The sequence below is a fragment of the Panulirus ornatus genome, chromosome 20 (genome assembly GCF_036320965.1).
Source record: "Panulirus ornatus isolate Po-2019 chromosome 20, ASM3632096v1, whole genome shotgun sequence".
In the NCBI taxonomy this organism is placed as follows: domain Eukaryota; kingdom Metazoa; phylum Arthropoda; class Malacostraca; order Decapoda; family Palinuridae; genus Panulirus; species Panulirus ornatus.
The window spans coordinates 78,451,947-78,458,990 of record NC_092243.1 but is presented as its reverse complement, the minus strand read 5'-3'; the positions used below and the strand labels follow the sequence as shown (position 1 = coordinate 78,458,990).

Genomic DNA, 7,044 nt, shown 5'->3' with positions numbered 1-7,044 from the left:
AGAGGACTGCCCGACTGTGGTGCTGTGTTGATGTGATGACACACTGCACGACTGTGGCGCTGTGTTGATGTGATGACAGCACTGCCCGTCTGTGGCGCTGTGTTGATGTGATGACAGGACTGCCCGACTGTGGCACTGTGTTGGTGATGACAAACTGCACGACTGTGGCGCTGTGTTGATGTGATGACAGCACTGCCAGACCGTGGTGCTGTGTTGATGTGATGACAGGACTGCCCAACTGTGGCATTGTATTGATGTGATGACAGCACTGCCCGACTGGCGCTGTGTTGATGTGATGACAGGACTGCCCGACTGTGGTGCTGTGTTGATGTGATGACAGGACTGCCCGACCGTGGCGCTGTGTTGGTGATGACAGACTGCACGACTGTGGCGCTGTGTTGATGTGATGACAACACTGCACGACTGTGGCGCTGTTGATGTGATGACAGACTGCACAACTGTGGTGCTGTGTTGATGTGATGACGACACTACATGACTGTGGCGCTGTGTTGATGTGATGACAACACTGCCTGACTATGGCGATGTGTTGATGTGATGACCACTGCACGACTGTGGTGCTGTGTTGATGTGATGACCACTGCACGACTGTGGCGCTGTGTTGATGTGATGACCACTGTATGACTGTGGCACTGTGTTGATGTGATTATGACGGCACTGCCTGACTATGGTGCTGTGTTGATGTGATTACGGCACTGCCTGACTATGGCGCTGTGTTGATGTGATGACAGCACTGCCCGTCTGTGGTGCTGTGTTGATGTGATGACAGCACTGCACGACTGTGGCGCTGTGTTGATTTCCCTTGCAAGCGACAGAGTGTCAGCAGTACAATAAAGGCGTATCTTCAATGCAGGGAGGTAAACGCGTGATGGATCACATAGCCAGCTGTGGGTTCCGCCCTTAACGTCTTCATGAGCGAGCGCCAGGACTGTGTCAGGTAGGCTTGTATGAATGCTGGGAACATCTGGTGTAGAAATCTGTAGTAGATGTGACGGTCGCCCTTGGTCACGTGGGTTTTTACATTGCTGCCACCATTTGTAAGGTTGAGTTGATAGGTAGGAGATCGGGTCCTCTTCATTTGTGGTACTCAGTGAAGATGAGGCGGCCTTTGTAGAATTATTAAAAAAATATGTATGTACATCTGTAGTACTCTGGGCTATAGTCTTATGACACACAATGACACACTCTCGTGAATGGTGTGATGAGGCTGGCTGTGTCCCCTCAGGTAACACTGGCAGGGGTTACACTGGAGTACGTCACCACCTATTCAACGTGTTCAAACAACAGATCAGCTCATACGTGTTCAAAGAACAGATCATCTCGTACGTGTTCAAACATCCTGATTAACAGTGACCCGTGAGAACAGTGAGCCTGTGGGAACATTCTATGCAATGCATCTAACTATATGTAACTCACAGTATGATGATAAAAACTAATAGCTAATGAAAAATTAATGGCAAGTGTGCATGAGTCTTACATCTGAACCACATTCTTTTTATTTCCACACATCTCTCTCACCCTTTCATTACTTACTCGATCAAACCACCTCACACCACATATTGTCCTCAAACATTTAATTTCCAACACATCCACCCTCCTCCATACAACCCTATCTATGGTCCATACCTCACTACCATGTAATATTGTGGGAACTACTGATTCTTCAAACATACTCATTTTTGCTCTTCAGGATAATGATCTCTCCACACATTCTTTATCGCTCCCAGAACCTTTGCCCCCTCCCTCACCCTATGTCTCATTTTTACTTCCATGGTTCCATTCACTGCTAAGTCCACTCCCGGATATCTAAAACACTTCTTCCTCCAATTTTTCTCCATGCAGACTTATGTCCCAGCTACTTTGTCCTTCAGCCCTACTGAACCCAAGAACCTTGCTCTTATTCTTATTTACTCTCCTTTCACACACTTTTCCAAATTCACATCACCAAATTCAGTGGTTCTCACTCAAATCAGCCACCAGTGCTGTAATATTGGCAAACAACACTTGAGTTACTTCCCAAACCCTCACATCCCCAAAAAACTGCATGCTTGCCCCTTTCTCCAAAACTCTTGCATTTACCTCCCTAACCACCCTATCCATAGACAAATTAAACCATGGGGACATAACACACCCCTGCCACAGACCAACATTCACTGGGATCAATCACTATCCTCTCTTCCTACTCGTACACATGCCTTACACCCCTGATAAAAAGTTCTCTGCTTCTAGAAGCTTACTTCCCACACCATATATATATATTCTTAAGACCTTCCACAAAGTGTCTCTATCAACCCTATACCTTCTCCAGATCCATTAATGCTACATATGGATCCATCTGTTTTTCTAAGTATTTCTCACACACATTCTTCAAAACAAACACCTGATCCACACATCCTCTACCATTTCTGAAACCATGCTACTCCTTGACAATCTGCTGATCTGTACATACCTTTACCCTCTCAGTCAATACCCTCCCATACAATTTTCCAGGAATACTCAACGAAGTTATACCTCTGTAGTTTAAACACTCACCTATATCTCCTTTGCCTTTGTACAATGTCGCCATGCATGCATTCTGCCAATCCTGAGACACTTCACCATGATCCATACATACATTGAATATCCTTACCAACCAGTCAGGAACAAAGTTACCCAACTTCTTAATATATTCAACTGCAATACCATCCAAACCTGCCGCCTTGCTGGATTTCATCTTCTGCAAGGCTTTCACCACCTCCTCTCTCTTCACCAAACTACTTTCTCTGACACACTCTCTTTGCACACCACCCTGACCAAAACACCCTAAACCTGCCACTGTATCATCAAACACATTCAAGAAAACTTCAAGAAACTCGCTCCATCTCTTCCTCACTTCATCACTACCTGTTATCACTTCCCCCCCTTGCCCCATTCACCAATGTTCCTATTTGTTCTCTTGTCTTATATAAGTTATTTACCTTCTTCCAAAATATCTTTTTATTCCCCTTAAAGTGTAATGATACTGTCTCATCCCAACTCTCATTTTTCCTCTTTATCAACCTTTCCACCTTACTGTTGACCTCTGCCGCTTTCTCATATAAGTCTCCTGGTCATTTGTACGCCTTCCTTGGAAGTATCGTCCAAACACCTCACTTTTTCTTTCAATGACAACTTTATTTCTTCATCCCACCACTCACTACCCTTTCTTATCTGCCCACCTCCCTCTTTTCTCATGCCACATGCATCTCTTGCATCATGACATCACTGCTTACCTAAATAAAACCTATTCCTCACCCACTCCCCTCATGTCATTTGCTCTCACCTTTTGCCATTCTACACTCAATGTCTCCTGGTACTTCCTCACACAAGTCTCCAAGCTCACCTACTGTCACTACTCTCTTCTCCCCGACATTTTCTCTTTTTTTTTTTAAAAACTTCTACAAATGTTCACCTTCGCCTCCCCAAGATAGTGGTCAGACATCCCACCAGGTGCCCCTCTCAGCACATTGTCCTCCAAAAGTCTCTCTTTTACATGCCTATCAATTAATGTAATGTAATAATGCCCTTTGACCATCTCTTCTGTTCACATACAGATGTTTGTATATATCTGTCTTTTTAAACCAGGAATTCCCAGTCACCAGTCTTTTTCAGCACACAAATCCACAAGCTCATCACCATTTCCATTCACAACTCTAACTACCCCATATACACCAATTATACCCTCATCTACCACATTACTCACCTTCACATTTAAATCACTCTTCATTAATACCCAGTCTCATGCACTAAAACTGCTGACACACTCATCAGCTGCTCCCAAAACACTTGCCTCTCAAGATCTTTCTTTTCAAGACCAGGTGCTTAAGCACCAATAATCAACCATCTCTCTCCATCCATTTTTAGTTTTAACCACATCAATTTACTTCCTTACACTGTCACACACTCCCACAACTACTTCAGGAGTAGTGCTACTCCTTCCTTATCTCTTGTCCTCACACCAACCCTGACTTTACTCCCAAGACATTTCCAAACCATTCTTCCCCTTTACCCTTGAACTTCATTTCATAGAGCCAGAACATCCACATTTCTTTCCTTAAGCATACTACTTATCTCTCCTCTATTCTCGTCTTGGTTACATACACCTATATTTAGACACCTTAGCCTAAGCCTTGAAGGAGGGAGAGCACTCCCTTCTTGGTTCCTTCTTCTGTTCCTTCTTATGGGAATTGAAATACAAATTTTTTTCTCTTAGCCAGCCAGGTCCCCCTCCTCTAAACACACACACACACACACACACACACACACACACACACACACACACATGCACACATCAAACACACACACACACACACACACACACACATTCTTGCCCTCTTTATTCGACTATGATACACATGTGTTACAGAGGTAGAATTCTTTCTCCCCTGCCCCAGGCATTGCTCCTAACCACCTAAATTCTCTCACTTCATCCAGTCTTTCTTCTCCCGTATCCATAAGACAGATAAGTGCACTTTCTTCCCTCACTCTATATAAAGTTCCTGATTTTACTTATACTTGTATGTACTTTCAGTCACTTATGCTTACACACATCATAAAACTCCTATAATCTTCTGCAATTCCTCTTCACCCTCAGCAAACAACATATTATGTGATTATCATCTGTACACAGACTTGTCACTAACAACCATGTCTCACTGTCACATTTCATCTTTGCACCCTGTTTTCCTAATATTGTTTTAACTTCTCTCATCACTCTATCCATGTATTTGTTAAAGAGCCATGGTGACATTGCACAGCTCTTCTTCACACCCACATGTATACTGAAACTCTCACTCAACTCTCCATCCATGCGTACACATGCATTTGCTGTTTTATAGGAGGCATTCAAACTAACCGTTATCCCCTTATCCTATATAGGTTTATTATTTCCCAAAGAGCATTTCACTTAACTCTGTCATGTGCTTTTACACTCTCATTTCATACTTGACAACCCATCTTACACCATAAACTGTCTTCAGGTATTTCATTTCCAATGCATCCTCTATCTAACATTCTCTTGCATTTAGGGCCCAAGACTTAACCATACAACACTTTTGGGCTACTAGACCTTTAGATGTACCTGTCTTTACACTAACAAACACCTAATTTCTTTCACACACTCCCTAATGCACCCAGGATTATAGCCCTCTCTCTGATCTTGTAACTCCTTCAGTCCCTGTGGTTCCATTTGGTTTCGTGTTCACTCCTAGGTATCTATAACCTTCCGCTTCTTAAGGTCTTGCCCACTCAGTTTCACTTGGAGGGCATGAGTACCTTGTGTATATGAAATGTGCTAAAAAAGAACATGATTGGGTATACCAGCTTTAGAAAAAGTGCATGCTTAAGCATATATGAATGCTCATACTATCTGCCCTTGCACCCATGCAACTTGCAACCTTGCCCTTGCAACCTTACTCTTGTTAATGTTAACTCTAAGCTTCCAAGTTTAACCCAATTTCCCAAACTCAGACACCAGCATGTTTTGAGTGAAACATTGACTTGCCTGACACCAGTACCAGAAGTATTCAACTAAAATGTGATGAATGGACATCTCATACTATCAGAAAAGGCTGATGGTAGGGATCAGGATAAATTTTGCAAAAATGCCCTGATTAGAAGTTAGCAATCCTAGGGCATAATTTCTTCTCAAAACATGCTTTACAAATTAGTTGCTGATGTCTTACTATACTTACACAACAGACTACAGGCAATCACACTTAGAGAAATGGATATTGATTCTTATGATTCACTGTACACTGAGGATAATGGTACTGAATGTGATTGGGATGAGTGGTGAGAGTAAAAGGAGGGAGATTATTAAGATATTTAAACGTTTTGGTTTGGATGAACTAGGGATTGGGGAAACCCAATTCCTAGGCAGGGTGTGTGGAGTGAAAGTTGAGAAGATGAATGTAAGTTATAGGAGGGCATGGAAGGAGGTGTGATATGGACAAGAATGAGTGAAAATTGTTGGGGGAGAGGAAAAGAAGGATGTACAATTCTGCTATCACCAAGAGTATGGGAGGGTGTTACAGAGCATGAATGGAATGGATCAAGTAAAATGTGGGTGAAAGGAAAGATTGGGATTGTGAAGTATGCATGAGTATATGAATATGAAGACTACAAGGTAAGCATGAAATGAAGCTTTTGTGGAGAAATTTGAATGACTGTATAAACGGTTTTGAGAATGAGAGAAATGTGGTCATATTGGGTGATATGAATGTGAAAGTGGGATGAGATGAATGATGAAATTGGTGAGATAGTTGGTAAATGGGGAGTCCATTGGAATAAATGAGAATGGAAGTTATCTGGTGGATATTAGTGCTGAGAAAAGTGTATTCCTTGCAAACACCTTTCTTCAGCACAAAATGACCCACAGATATACATGGTTGAGGAATGTTGGAAGAAAAGAGTGATAGGCTTTGATTGATTATGTTGCAGTGGATGAAAGATTGAGAAAGGCCATACTAGATGCTAGAGTTGTGAGTGGATTCTTTCATGACATCATTTTGCAGTTATTGTGGGGATGATTATCAGGGAGAAGAGGAAGTATCATGTAAGGAAGAATGGAGAGGTATGGTGTAAGGAAGAATGGAGAGGTATGGTGTAAGGAAGAATGGAGAGGTATGGTGTAAGAAAGAATAGAGAGGTATGGTGTAAGGAAGAATGGAGAGGTAAAGAGGATGGCAAACAAGATGGAAATGCAGTGCATGTAGGAATGTAGTGTTTGAAACGTTTAGAGAAAAACTATTAAAGGTTGTAGAGTCAGTGGTTGGAGACAAGATAGTGAGATACAGGAATAAAAAGGGCAATGCATGATGGACAGAAGAGATTAGAAATGCTGTGAAAGAGAAGAAAAAAGCATGTGGTAGATTGCTCAGTGAGAACATACCAATGGAAGTTCAGCAAAGGAGGAGGGAAGAACACAAAATAAGTAAGTGGAATGTTAAGAAGTTGATAGAGGAAAGCAAAGAAAAGAGTAGATGAAGATTTTAGAAGGAAATGAAG

At 42.3% G+C, this 7,044-nt stretch overlaps 1 protein-coding gene across 1 annotated transcript in view; it reads left to right on the top strand.

Moving 5' to 3' along the window:
- Positions 1–731: 731 nt before the first annotated feature.
- Positions 732–7,044, top strand: part of LOC139756162 (uncharacterized) — an 85,207-nt gene continuing 78,894 nt past the window's right edge. The window contains exon 1 of the mRNA XM_071675343.1: positions 732–955. The gene's annotated coding sequence lies outside the window, so the exon portion shown is untranslated. The remainder of the gene's footprint in view (positions 956–7,044) is intronic.